Source organism: Ips typographus, linkage group LG3, assembly GCF_016097725.1.
Source record: "Ips typographus isolate SLU linkage group LG3, UJ_Ityp_2.0, whole genome shotgun sequence".
Taxonomy (NCBI): domain Eukaryota; kingdom Metazoa; phylum Arthropoda; class Insecta; order Coleoptera; family Curculionidae; genus Ips; species Ips typographus.
Window position 1 is genome coordinate 11,353,081 of NC_138424.1, and position 15,669 is coordinate 11,368,749.

Below are 15,669 nucleotides of genomic sequence, written 5' to 3' on the forward strand. Positions count from 1 at the left end.
AAAATCCAAGTACTTATTTAAAAAAAAGTCCACCGAAAGCTAGAAAACTAGAAGAGATTTGGCAACGCTGTAAATGGTATGAACAGCGACTTTCTGCTCGTTTAAACAACGCTGCAACCTTGTTACTCTTTCCAAAAAATAGGAACAAACAATGTAATAGATATTGGAAAACGTGAATGTGACAAATATCGAAGCAAACGTCAGATTCAAAACCTTTACCTGTTTATGACATTGTTAGGTCATCCTATTCTTGCTGCTTCAACTCAAAAGAAATTTCAAAGAAACTAACTAGAAGAAAACTGTTAAGCAAATAAACTATTGACTGAAATTAATTTAAAAAAATAAATAAATTAAAAAAAAGTTCATTGAGGCCCCGGCGAGATTCGAACTCACGATCTCCTGTTTACTAGACAGGCGCTTTAACCAACTAAGCCACGGCGCCGTGTGTGTTAGTGCGATTAAACCGGTTTAAATACAAATTTGCCATTTAGAAGCACTTTTGTGTAAATGTGCAAAATGATACATATTCTCGAAATGTTCTCTATTAAGAAATACTAATACATACATTTAATTTTTTTAAAGTGTTTGTTCATGAAATGTAAAATTTTAAAATGTAATTTAAGAACTGTTTGGATTTTTTCTAGTGTCTTTCCAGCTAATTTGTGATTGTTTTCACGATTTTCCTATCTGCCCTAACCTAAATGTCTTGTTTCTTCCAATATAACTTGTCAGAAATTTCATATTTTTACAAATTTCACATCTATCATCAATAATCATCCCTTAATTTCATGTTTTTACCATTTTCTCATTTATCCTGAGATTTTTCATGTTATTGGCAATTTTTCTATCCACCCTAACCCAAATGTTTTTTCTTCTGTTATTTTCCTATCTACTGTAAATTTCATGTTTTTACCATTTTCCCATCTACCCTAAACAAATTTTAAAATTTTGTACTATTTTTTTATTATTTAGCCTAACCTAAATTTAATGTTTTTTTTCAATCTCCATTTAACCTAAATTTCATATTTTTATTCCTTTTCCATCTATCTTAACCTAACTTTTATATTTTCTACCGTCTTTCCAACTAACCTAACCTTCCTATCCAGCCTAACCTAATTTTTGAGTTTTTCCCATTCTAACAGATATTTTGATATTTTTGCAATTTTCCCTTCTAATCTAAATTTAAATTTTTCTACCATTTTTTGTTATACAAAAACGTTGATACAGGAGTCCTGACGAGGTTTTAGCTAGAGAAATGTTGCAACACTGCATTGAATTGTAGTGTATGTCTGTATAGCAATCATAATGCGGTAATAATCAAACAAAAATACTCATTGTAATCCTGTACATTGTTGCCAAGTCAAAATATTTAATGGCTAAAATAATCGGTCAAAAAACAATAGATATAACAGCTAGTTTGTGTTAAACTGTAAGTTTAGCAGATTCTAGGTCAATTTTGACATTAGTGACAGATATCTTGACATTAGGGAATATTTTAGTTTTTTAACGGGAGTAAGAAAATGTTTTAATTTTTAAATTTTCTGTAAAACGTATTTGAAGTAAGAAAATAACTGTTTTAAGCACATTTTTGGAATCCTCATTAAATTTCCTTTCCAATAACCTGAAAAAACATTACAAAGTTTAGTACAGTCAGTGAGAGAAACGTTGTCAAAGTTTGAACTGCCAGAAACATAGTTTGAAAGGACAGTCAGGGATAAAACCGCCTGTAAAAATCACTTGAATTTAGAAATTGACTGTTTTAAGAACATTTTTCGAACTCTTGTTAAATTTCCTATTATGCAGCTTGAAAAAACAGTACAAAATTTAATACGGTCAGGGAGAAAAGCGGTGTCAAAGTTTGAGTGGCCAGAAACACAGTCTCAATGGACAGTCAGAGAAAAAAAAATCTGTAAAACGTACTTGAAGTAATAAAATGACTGTTTAAGTACATTTTTAGAATCCTCATTAAATTTCCTTTCCAATAACCTGAAAAAACATTACAAAAATTAGTACAGTCAGTGAGAGAAGCGTTGTCAAAGTTTGAACTGCCAGAAACATAGTTTGAAAGGACAGACAGTTTAGTTTTCTGATGCTTTAGATTGCGGATCCTGCAATTTTTTGGAAAATAATCATAACAATTTCAAGTACAATGTATTTGAAAAACTGTAAAGTGTGAGATAGTAGAATATCAATTTTTTTAAAACCTGGCATAACCTTAAAATGAAACAAACACAAAACGCTCATTGGTCGAAATAAATAAGCCAATAACGAATAAATGCAATGGATGAATTCAGAGAAGCTTCTGGCAACATTGCTCTGAAGTTTTTGCCTACTAGACTGTTTATTAGATTTTCTGTCTTTGTCTAACGCATGCAAAAATCAATATTTCTCTCTCAGTTACACGGTTTTTCTTTTACCACATTGGTATACTATATTTGATTTATTTTTTAAGTAGTTGTTAATTGGTTTTGTTTTTTAACAAAGTTTCATAAATGGATGGAACAAAATTATGATCTATTTAATACGCATATTACTTGAAAAAATTCAATGCGTTATTTCTTCTGACCTCAGGCATTCGCGCAATTCATCGCAAATGAGGTCGGTCATGCTTCTTCATTTCACCACGAACCGCTTGGTATTCCAAGCTCGACTTTTTCGAAATATAATATTCAGAAATAAATTGAAACCGGCGTTAATCCTGCCAAGAATACTAATGTTCAGTTGAAATCACCGCCCCTGATTAAGATGAGCGACCGTTGACGGCTCTGGCGACTTTTAAGGTCAAAATGGACGATTTACGAGAGAACTTTTGCGTACACGTTTGCGTGCCCATCATTTCTGGTTCGCTAATGTTTAATAGCGTCCGAGTGGGTGGACAAAATACACGTGCAAATTCACGGGAAACAAATCCGGCCCGTACAGATTTCCGCGATACATGCGGCGCACTTGATTCATACCCGGACCTCAATTACAAAACAACCTGCTGTTTAGACGACTGTTTTCGATGAATCTTAAAAATTGGGAAATAAAACCAACGCCACATGATTTATACCATAATACAGGAATGGACTCGGGCTTCACCACTGTGAGATATTGCAAATTACGAGCAGCACACCCAAAAAACCACAACATTGAGAAATGTTGTTTAGCTAGTCCGGTTCTGGACCAAGCATTTCTCATTGATTTATTTAAGATGTGTTCGGTTCGGCCTCCCACATTGAGAGAAGCTGTGGCGGCCATTTTTGATGTTCAAGTGGTAATTAATAAAGAGTTGATTAGCCATAAATTTGTTGTGGGAACAAAGGCGATATTTAGAAAAGCTGTTGTAGCATTATTGGTGGCCGCGCAATAATGCTTGATTAATTAATTAATTTAAATTTAGATAGCTTTCGGTTACTGAAGTTGATTTCCTTTGTCGATACTTCCGTATCGATTTTATTGTAGGTTCAATATCGGAAGATCAAAGAGATGATAAAATTCTTCTTCATCTTAGGAGATTAAAATGATAGTTCTGTAAGTATATTGTTAGATAATGTCTTCTTCTTCTTTTTTTCTAATATGGGTGTCCATATAAGTAGGCTAATGCCTGTTTTGTCCTATTATGTCTCTTCGGACGTTGATGTCCAGTAATCTTTCCAGCGTTTTGGAGGTCTGCCTTGGGGGGGTTTGTTTTTGCGATTTTTACAAGTCTGTTGTCTTCCATTCTGTTTACGTGTTTATTCCAGTATTTTCTTCTCTGTCTTACCCACCTTCCTATGTCCTGTATTTCACTCCGTTGTCTAAGGTCCTCGCTTCTGATTCTGTCGTGTAGTGTTTTTCCCTCATCTTCTAATTTGTTCCTTCTTAGCATTCCCTCTAACTTTCTCTGGCTTCCGTACTTATCTCTCTCCATCTCTTTGGTGAATGTTTCCCAGTAATCTTCTTTCATCTCTCTGATTCTAGCATTTATTCTGTTTCGTTCTGTTTTACATAGATTTCAGTTTTCTTGGTTTCTGTTGCGTAAATGTGTGCTTTTTTCGTGTGTAAACCATGGTGCAGTTTCATTTGTTCTGTTGACATCTACCTGTCTTTTTCCTAGAGCTTCGTTGGCTGCGTTAAGGATATTATGTTTTAGGGTGTCCATTGTTCGTCTACAGCATCTTCTCTGTTGATTGGGTTTTGTGTTATCTTCTGTGACATCTTACTTTCGTACAATTGTTTCACGCTTTCGTCTTCCAGAGATTCGATGTTGAATTTCTCTATGTAATGTGGTTTAGGTTTTGCGTGGGGGGTATATTTAGTCTTTAGAAAATATGTCCTTCTTCAAATATTATCAAAACAATTGTGTAGCCAGTATTCCGAAATGTTCACAGATAACATTTTCTTAAATAGTATTTTACTAACAGGAATATACTTATACATCAACAGCTGGAGGTTATCAACTTAACAGAACATGTCGTCAATAGTTAAAAAAAAATCCAAACAATAGTTTTTCTTTTTGAGGTATGGTTGACCCAATGTACTTGTAAGTGTAGTCAAAGTTGGTGGAATCTAAAGTAAAATTGATTGACTAGGTAAAACCCTACCAAAATATCTCAAGTGGTTGTGTTGTTGTATAGGCTATCGACCTATTGGTCTTTCCGCCCATCTTATACAAGAAAAGAGTAAATATTACATGAAAAAAAAAGTTATTACAAACTATGTTTATGTTCTTATAAACTAAATTTTTCAAGTAGGGTACAAGAAGAAAACTGGAATCAGTCTGGTTTGTCTTGTTAAGCAAAGTGGATTCAGTATAGTTCAGTTATCAGAATTGTTTTTTCCATTTAGCCTATATTTGTAGCAGTCTTTCAGAGATTCTGGGTATTTGTTCTGTTGTCTGTATGTCTTTTATAGTTCTTTCCGTTGCGTTTGTCTTCAGTATGTTTCCATAATCCAACAGTGGTCGACAAATGGATTTGTCAATTGTGGGAGCTGTTTTAGTACTGATTCCTTTGTCTTTGTACGTTAGAGATCTGAAGTGTTTCGACCTTCTGATAATTTCTGTCCTAATGTCTCCTACATGTTTTGTAAATTTTAGTTTTTTGTCAAAAGTAATTCCCATCTACTTTATGTCGTTTTTTGGTTGCATAAAAGGAGCTGGTTTTAGTAGGATTAGGGGTGAGTTTCCATTTATAAAACCATGTCATAGTATGGTCTGTCAGCATCTGGAGCCTTTCTGCTGCTTTTGTGGTTGTTTTGTCATGTACAATAAGTGCAATATCGTCAGCATACTGTAGCATGTAAGAAGTTTTGTCGATGTAATTCTTTTCCCGAAATCTATGATTGTATATGTCTTGGTATATGTTGTAGAGAAGTGGGAAAAATGGGAATCCTTGAGAAAGTCCTTGTTCAGGAGAAAAAGAAAATGAATATTCATTGTCAATGCGTACTTGTAATTGTCTGTTATCAAATAAGTTTTTTTAATGTACAGTAGCTATTTTGACGTTTCAAGTTTGTGTACTTTGTTTCAATAATTATATTTATCAATGCTTAAAAGGTAAATTGTTGCTAAAGAAACCTCCTCTTTTAAAACAGTAGTACATCAAACTAACCTCAAGAAACTTGGAATATCATTCTAACAGGTTACAACTATTTAAAGAACAGGAGAAGTTGGAAATGATATTCCAACAGCCTTACAAAAAATGCCAATATAAATAATAAGCTAATAAATAATATATAAGCTATTTTACAATCTAGTGAACGTCATTGGTTTGAAAAAAATCTTCCTAGTAACAGGAATTTGGAGATTTAATTTCTTCCTTAGTAATTTACCTGATTTGGGCAGTTAGTTAGTGCTTATCTTGGTTTCATACTTGTTAACAATAGATCTATTCGCACATATAATAACTGACTGGTTTCTAACTCATAAACAGTAAATATCAAGTTTCAATGGTTGAATGCTCACGTGACTATGATGTTTTCTGACCTCATTCATTCATCATTAAACTAGAAAGCATACTTTAAAAGTGACTTAAATTGCACCGGATTAAATAAATATTTCAGAACTTTTAGTACAGCATATAGTCATATTGGCAGGCAGAATAGACCGAACAATAAAAAATACAGAGGGTCCTATTTAAAGAATGAAGATTATGGGTATGAAGACCCATAATCATCATGAGGACACCCTGAGGTTCACCTAGACTCACTTGTGATTTGACTGTGACAGATCACGTGCAAAATGTCAGTCAATTTAAAACCTAGTCTAGGGTACCCTTAAATATGTTGGTGTAATCGGCTTCTAATGACTACTCTTGCGAAAAGTAACCACAATTACTGTCAATGTGAATAATATAGAAACTGGACATTTGTAGTACTACACATAGCAGGTCGTTATGTTATGACTTAGTTAACTAACCCTAAAATATACAGGGTGTCCTATTTAAAATAATAGAGATTCGTTCGTGACTTACCGTGTTTTGTGATGACTTTAAGTTATCTCAGAAACAAGGAAATTAGTAAAACCAGCTTGCAACCAAATATCCAAAGACATGGATTGGATACCATAACGTAAGAAGTTACATTGTATTTTAACAGTTTTGTCAAAATCAGGATTAAAATGGCAACGTTGCAAATTATGGTGACCAAATTAAACACAAATAGTGCAACCGACCAACAAAAGTAGCTTTCAAATGGCAATGCTGCAAACTTTGACCACAGAACTAGAAAAGGGAGTGGAAAACCAGCTCGATTTGAATTTTTCAGTTCACAGCTGAAATTAGAATATTTGGTTATTACTTAAATTGTTTTGTATTCCATTCCAGTTGTAAATGTGCATTCAACTGATTTTGAAATTTGGAAAGCTCTACAAACAAGAACAATCATATTTTGCTTTTTCCTTCAGTGCACTTGTGCGAAAAAAAGTTCGTTATTAAATCCAAATTGATCGGCACCGCCTTTGTCGGAACCCGTTTCCTGGTTATTCTAGATCAAGCATAACTTTTTAAGTGGTACTTTGCAACGCTAAATTTGCGGTTTACGACCCTTGTGGCCAAAAGTTGACCCGCTTTGTTTTGATAATGGGTATGCCACACGCAAGCTCTACCGGAGACCATTCAAAAGTACGTTAAAAACTATAGAGATTGAAGAAATCTTATTCGATCACCCAGAAAAAATGAAAATGTTAATGAAGTATTTACTTAAGGGAGTGGATGAGTCTTACGTCTGACATTCTGTACTCTCTCTAGAAACTCTAGTAGAAGAGCTGTGTAGTCAAGTGGAGTGAGATCTGGCGAACAGTGTGGCCATTCCAGAACTCTTTGCCGTGCAGTGTGCAGTGCAAAACCAAATCGTTTTCCCTAAACCTTTTGTTGCTTTCCATGATTCTAGAGGGTTGGTTCTTCCTAAAAACTAAACTTGTAAAATGTTTAGTAAAGCTTTGCCCCTTGTAGGTTAACAGTGTTGTGATTTTTTTCTTGTTAATTTGATAATAAGGGTAACCATATGATGGTTGTAATTTTGTGGGTTTCTTCCAACAGTCATCTCGAAAATGATGGCAAACAGTTTGCCAATGCTCATATTGAAATAACAAGGATATCGATTATTAAGGACTAATCGGGGTGCTGCGGTTTCCGTTCCTTTACAACTGCTTACGTACGTCTCTTTACTGTTATAGCCACTAATCAGATCCAGTCCCAATTGGTTATGCAAGAACTAAGTTTTGGTTTTTAGTAGTATCATCAATTTTATGGCAAACATCCTTTCCAGGCTTATCATCGAATTAAAAAGTAATAAACTACGAAACCTTGAACGGAGCGGCTCTCTCTGACCAATCATCGAACATTTTAAGCAATTACTGCCGATACGTACTAAATAATCCTTTTCAAAGTGCCGCCATTGCAAATAAGGCATATTCGCCACATTGGATCATCAAACTATAAAGAGTTCTACATGTTGTCAAAAACGACCAACTAGAAAATAAACTAACTCATTTAACCCCAAAAAAATACTGGCACTATTCAGGAACTATTCCCTTTTGAGGAAGGGAAAGGAGGGATTGGTGGCCAACTTCAGGTTTACGAAACTGCTTGAAATTGGAACCACCGTTTGGTAATCTAGATGTTCCGATGGTTCCAAGTCGAAGACTAACTAAAATAAAGAATGTAATCATAATGGACTGAATAATTTGCATCCGAGCTGGTCGGGACAATTAAAATCGGCCCGTGGCGGCGGCGGCCGATTTTAATACTTAAAACAATCAACAAGGACCCACCGCGACGATTCCGTCATTACCAAAGACCAATTTATTGGTTCAAAGTGATGATTAAGAAATTAGTTGCCCGGTTATAAATTAGCCTATCTAGGACCGTAATTAGAAACAGCGTTTGAAGTCTGATTGGTCAAATTGTAATTTTATCTGCTATTATTACGTATCTATTTGGTTGTATGAATTAATTATTTTTGTCCTGTCTTTCATTAACTCTAGTAATGTTTCAAAATACTGGACTTTCAACACATGCAAAAGCTAAAAGGACATTTAACTCATTATTTATGCTGTTTTTGATATAGTCTTTGCTGCAGAAACTATTTTGACGAAAAGTTCAAATAATATAGCTACTAGTGTTTCTATATGTTAACAAACTGCTTTCAGAAGAAGAGGAAACACAGACCTGCCTATCTTGACCATATATTTGTTCTTAGTCAGCCACATTTCACCAACCTTCTTGTTAAAAAATTCCAGATTTGTTATTAGTATAAAACCACATTAACTTGGCTAGAAAACTCTTTTCTAGCAGTACGTATATAGTGACATTCTAGAGTTCTGAAAATTTGGATAACGAGATTTGATTCTTTTTGAGATAAATAGCCCTCCTTTATCACCCCTCTTGAAATCTTTGGAAGTTATAAACCACAGGAAGGATTGAGTTGGTATGGATATGGAGTTTTGGGTCGTTCCTTTAAACTCGTCAAAGGTTCCTTCGAATTGCAATTTCTCAATCTTTATAAGAAAGAACCATGGTTTAGCACTTGACAATGACCGGTTTCCATCATATTCTATACAAAGTTGTTTTGATAGCTCAATCTTCTCGGTTCTACCACACTATCTAAACCTTTTTGCAAGCTTGTGGATCCCTAAAATGTTACCCATCTCAAAACAATCAAAGATCCAACATTACTATAATAATTATATTTCTAGGGAAGAGCCGTTCATCCCATTCATATATTTAAAGAAGTTTTAAAAACTTTTGCAATGTGGATTTTCAAAAGAATTCTTAGAATCCCTTGGATAAAAAGAATTACCAACAAAGTAGTACTCCGAAGAATTAGATCTTATTCTTATACTTTGAGAAGACTTTCTGAGACGGAGCTCCAACTATCCTCCCATCTCTTAGGTGGTTTCCCTAGTGGTGGTCGGCTAGCTGGTTTTCCATTCCTAGCGATATATGCTAGTCTCTCTTTGTTCATTTTATCTATGTGGCCACGCCAATATCTTTCCTTTCCTCTCCCATCTCATTATGTCGTCCACCTTGCATGCCGCTCTTATGTCGCTGTTTCTCACCCTCTCTCATAGTGTCTTTCCTGGGATGGTTCTTAATGTTTTCATCTCTGCTGTTCCGAGGATGTTCTTTATCTTATTCGTGTCAGCTTTCCTCTCAATTCCACAGGTTAGCAGCGATCTAACACAGCGCTTGTGGTTCTTTTTCTAGAAGAACAGCGCCTGTGAACTACGCGCGGGAAGGTAAAAAAATACCCACGGGTCACAAAAGTAGAAAGCCCAACCTCAAAAAATTAGATGCGAACCTGAAATCATGCTTACTGTTGAAGGTAGAAAATTTAGAGTACTTTGGTCGTATTATGAAAAATAGCAAGTACAGAATTCTCCAAAACATAGTTCAACGTAAAGTTGATGACCAAATTTACTGAATAATAGAGGAAGAAGAAGTAATAGCAACACAGTAAAAACATCAGTATCTGGAAGCCTTTACCAAAGCATTTTAGCCAACTCAATCCTTAATCTTCGTAAAATCAATATCGAGGTTTTCTTCTTGTTTTCTTGCTGTGGATTAAACAACTAGTCACAAGAAACAAAGTAGTTTGTGTTCTAGCTCTTCACATTGTAAAGCTTTTATGAACTAAAGTAAATCTACTTCCAATCAGTTAATTACTTGCTTCTGATGTTATATACACCAATCTCAAGTCAACTTGAAACTTTGACGTTTTTGAAGAGTTTTCCCATAACTATCTATCTTCGTATTCTCAATAGTAATTGTGCTTTCAACTTCTGCTTATTTTTCTTCTGCTTTACTATCCACTCCTGGACATAGGTCTCTCCAAGCTTCTTCAATCTGTCTCCATCTCTTGCTTTGCTTTGATACTAGTTTGTGCCTGCAGTTTCCTTGAGGACGTTTATCCATCGTTTGGAAGGTCTAGGTCTGCATTATATTATGTTATATTGTCACGTTAAGGGGTAGCTCAGAGGGAAGAAAACTCAGGATTCCACAGGTAACCCACTTTATTTAGGAAATTAAAACACGGGTTACAGGGGACCGATAACCCGCCCCTGCCCCTAGTTGAAATGGACATTCCCCCACTGAAGGCTGTGTGTGAGTAGCTCGAGCCTCCGAAAGTACTCTTTGCAGGATACCAAGGGGTGTAACCCCAGCATTCCCCTAATTAGTCGTTTCTGAGACACAAAGATTCTAGTAGCAGTACGGAGATGAGCCCCAAAAGCAGATCCCGTAGCTTATTAATGATTGAGCATGAGAGAGATAATATACTCCTCCTTCTCATGGTAGATTCTTACCATGATATTAGAATTAGGTAGTCAATTTTGCAGTGGGAATTACCATTACTATGGTAGAGTCATTTTTATTAGCGGTCTGATCAAAATTAAACAAAAAAACGATATTTACTTAAGAAAAAACAAATTTGTTTTTGATGAAAATTATTGAAGGTACTAGGTACGACCTTTTAGAAGTTGGTCGTTAAGCCAATGACGCATGTATTCCTCGGCGACGTTCATTTGTCTCGCGACCGTATAGCGCCGTGGGTGGCGGCGCTAGCGGCGGGGCGCTCGTCTTTTGTTTTAGCGGTCCGCTCGCCGCCTCGACTGGTACACGCACTAAATGGCCGATTAATGACGTTTTTGTACCGACGATGACGTTGCTTAATTTCGGCCTTTTTGTATTGGCAAGCGGGGCTTTTAATTTCGAAAAACAAAAAATTAATTGGAGTAATCTTACCGGTACACGGTGAGGGGATTAAAATCCGCAAACAACCTAAACCGGAGTGGCAAACGAAAATTCACCAACTACGTCACACAATTCTATTTGGTGTATATCAATTAAGAGCGTCCTGCTAGTCGTTAAGGAATACTTAACGACGCTTGACCGATGTTGGCCAAACAATGTCCTTTGCGACATACGTAATTCAATAGGGCAATGAGAAGCACAAAGGGCACAATGGCCCCGGGCAGGATGTATGCGTGCGTTTCTGCACAATGACGTAGGACGTGGGTGGGTGATTGATTTGCTCGGGTCATGAATATGTTATTGTTGACTGGATCGTTCTGAAAAGCTGCTCAGATTCCAGAGTCAACAACAAATTGAAAAATATCTACTTATTTTTCCTTCTTAGAATGCCATATTTTTCATACAGGGTTGCTCAAATTCAACATGTAAGTTAGCGTCAGAGTCTTTAAGGTGCAGCGATATAGTGGCACCAACAAATTTTTAAAAACAACGTGGCTAGTTTAGATATATTTTGAGACACACGACACCTTTTAGAAAAATTAAGTGACCGATGTAATGAGTATGGGCTAAAGATTAACTTCTTCTTTCGCCATTTTAGCAATTCTATTGTCTTCCATTCTGTTGATGTGTTGATTCCACTCTCACCGTCTCTGTCTCGTCAATCTTACAATGTCCTGTATGTCGCAGTTTGGTCTAAAGAGTATGGGCTAAAGATTAACTTCTTCTTCTTCTTCTTGAAATAGGCTTTCAGCCTGTTCTTCCAGCTTTAAGGAGTTACCAGCTCTTTGGTGGTCTGCCTGGCGTTCTTCTAGAGTGTGGTTTTCCGTCTTTCGCCATTTTAGCAATTCTATTGTCTTCCATTCTGTTGATGTGTTGATTCCACTCTCACCGTCTCTGTCTCGTCAATCTTACAATGTCCTGTATGTCGCAGTTTCGTCTTATTTATTGGTTGGGTATTCTGTCACGTAGCGTGTGTCCCGTGATACTTCGGAGCGTTCTCATCTTTGCCGTTTTTGTTATGCTCTTGGTTCTGCTGGTGTCTGCTGTAGTTTCTGCGGCATATGTGATTATTGTCCTAAAGATTAACTTTAAGAGAAATGGTAGTTACAAAATTCCCACAACATCTGAACCCTGCGAAAATGACGGTGGCAAAACACGACGATAGAGAAGGTTTCAATACAAAAATATCTAAGAACGGATAGAACAATCCGGTGAAGAAACTACCGAACGAAATTAAAACAGCAGAAGAACAGCGAAATTAATTGAAGCATGGACCTTCAAGAAGAAACACATCGACAAGCTACAAGCATGTGGTACCGATATAATTACTATTACCAAAGTGCTGAACCAGATGCAGAAGAAGTGCAAAGTAATTAACACCGTAAAAGTAAAGAAAGCTTCAATACCTGGGTAATATAATCAGAGGACTCTACACACTTCTCAAAATGATGGTCCAGGGAAAGATCAGTGAAAAGCGGGTTTAACTGTAGTAATGTGTAACTGTTTAGAGCTACAGTCAACAAGGTCGGGATTGCTGTGATGATAGCAAACCTCTGATAGGAGATGCACTTTAAGATGAACATTTGCTTTTAAAATTTGAGCTCTTATCAAGAAATTATTATTTCTGTTGGTTGTTTTTCCATATGGGTAAGACCTCTATTGTATGACTGCTCCAAAAGATTTCCAATATATTGTCTTTCGATGTACTAAAGACATAACCTTACACAGACACATAGAGTATATTCTTCGCTTTCAACAACCTTTCGTTGTCCTCCACATCCATCTTCCATGCTTCCTTGTTTCCAGTCTTCTTTCTTATATCATCCAGCCAATGTTTCTTCGGTCTACCAGCACTTATTTTTAGTCTCCATTGACTCGTCCACCTGGACTCATCTTGGCGTGCAACATTTCCAACCCACTGCTATAACATCCTGGACTTGTGTTCTTCTCCTGATCTTTACGTTCTCAACATGGTCTGGCCAAGACTTCTTCCCAATCATAACATCATTATTTCAATGTCTCTTTGCGTTATTCTGAGTTTATTTGCGGAAGTGACTGTTTCCATTCCGAAAGTCGAAACAGAGCACACAGATACAAAAATCAAATACTTCTTTTTCAGGTTAATTCGGTATTTACGTTATACATTTTATTATATCTGCTCTTGGCTTTTTCGGTTCTATATTGTAACCGAAACAAGAAGTACGCAACCAAGATAAGTAGTTTTTCTCACCCTTTTCAGGCTACTCCCGTTGAAGGTTATTGCTAAATTAGCATTCGAGTTTTTAATGAATACCATTGTTTTAGTTTTATTTACATTGCGTTTCATGCCATATTCTTCACAGACATCATAATCCGATTCATAAGGCGCTGCAAACCGTCATTGCTGTTGCTTATGATGACACTATCGTCTGCGCACCGAAAACTATTTAGCACTGGGACCAAGAGGATCCTCTTTAAAGGAAGCCTATACAGGAAGCATACAGAAGCCTGGGATGACCACCGACTAGTTGGTCCGATGATATTAAACGTATCCACGCATATTGGATACGAACATACAGGTTTGTATGTTCCTTAATTTGTTATGTAATCCATGAATTATTCGAAATATAGTTTTAAAACATGGCCCATTAAGCTGATGATGTCAATCAATCCTTTGGTGTAATTTCTGTATGATACACAGATGGGAATCAACATTTCTTCTTCTTCTCCAAACATGTCTTCTACGTATTCCTTGCAGATTTAAAGTTGTGCACCAATAACTGTTATTGGTTCTTCATTCTTCTCTCCAATCCATGTGGTTGTGTTTCTGCTGCTTCTTTTATTGTTTTAGACAAGTTGAAGATGTTATTCTTTGGCTTCCTTTATTTTTTGTTAGTCTTCTGGTGAATTTCTGTATTGAATACTTCTATTTCTTTATTTCGATAATTATTTCTTTCTTCGATTAATTTAAAGATTTCTTTTCGGCTTTCATCGATACCTGTTTATTTCTGTATGTGGTATGTAATTCTCAATAATTGTCTTCAGAAATGTTTAAACGCGATCTCATTTTTATTCTGATTCTTTTCAATCCGACTTTCACGGTTGCCAGAAAAAGATTATGGTCAGTTGGTGTCTGCCCCGAGATACATTTTGACTGATTTATCTTCCTTTTTTAATCTTCGGTTAGTAATAATATGTATAGTCTTTCTTTCTATCTGCTACTTCACGTCTATTTTCTTCTGGGTGCCAATAGAAAGCGAGAGAATATTGAAATTGACAGATTTGCAAATTATCTGTTACAGAATTGTTCTATCTGAGCTGGGAAGCAATAAGAACATTATTTTCAAAAGGAAACGTGGAGAATGAACGACTGGAGACTTTGCTCCTTAATCTCTTGTGTATGTGAAATATCAAAACATTATTACATTAACAAACTGAGAAGAACAAAAATCTCTTAAAGGCATTTTGTTTAAAAGTACACGATATGAGAACTCAGTATTTGTCTAAATACTTACAGAGGCTATGCATACAGAAATAATTTTTTCAAAAATCATGAAGAACACATAATTTTTGACATTCACTAAATATTACAAATAAAAATGATATTCCTTATAAAATAAATCATTGTGAATAAATCCCATTATCCAGGTACTTCCTTACTAAAAGTAGTAATATTAACTAAAAAACAAATTCCCTATTCTTAATGGGCTATATAACCTTAAAAACATGAATAATAATAATACGTATCTAATTAGGGTTTTATTAAGTTTTATGACGACATAATTAAATTAATAATATGCGTAAACAACTTTGAAGCATCAGATTAGACGGTTTTGGCTTCCGTTTTGCTAGGTAATTATAGACTTTCTGGTAGTCAGGAATGTGCTCTGTTTTAACACTCCAAATTTTTGAAACGCTTAAAAACTGACTTTGTTTACACTGTCCCATGTCGTTCTTTAAAAAAAATTCTCACGTTTCGTATTTTCATCACAATGAAAAACAATTAAAAGCTCGTCAAGTAAAGGCCGACATCGTGGCTGATCTGCTATATGCATATGACCGTACTTTTAACATCTTAATTACTAACTGTTCAATCGCATGCAAATGGCCGGGTAACCCGCTTTATTTTCTCTTCTTGGGCTTAAAACTGCTCATTACGGCCGCTGTGATATAATCGCAACGGGAACCTCCTTTTTGCGATCTAATTTTTATCAGTTTCCAAGACCCACCAGGGTGCGTATTCTTGAAACGAGGGAAGGAAATTGTTAAGAGAAAGACCTGTAGAATGTGACAGGAACCCGCCATTGTCAGCTTCTTCTGTCACATTCTATTCAACACTTATCTTGAGAATTCCGTTCCATGCTTTCAAGAATTAGGCCCCAGAAAGTTATTTCTTGAAGATTTTATTTGGTTCATGATGCTGTAATTCAAAATGCTTGATATACAGTGTAACTGTAACTGATGATGTCTCTGGAAG

The 15,669-nt window shown here is 35.8% G+C and overlaps 1 non-coding gene across 1 annotated transcript; it reads right to left on the reverse strand.

Moving 5' to 3' along the window:
- Positions 1 to 368: 368 nt before the first annotated feature.
- Positions 369 to 442, reverse strand: TRNAT-AGU (transfer RNA threonine (anticodon AGU)). The gene has a single exon. It is a non-coding gene; the product is annotated as a tRNA-Thr (tRNA).
- Positions 443 to 15,669: the final 15,227 nt, after the last annotated feature.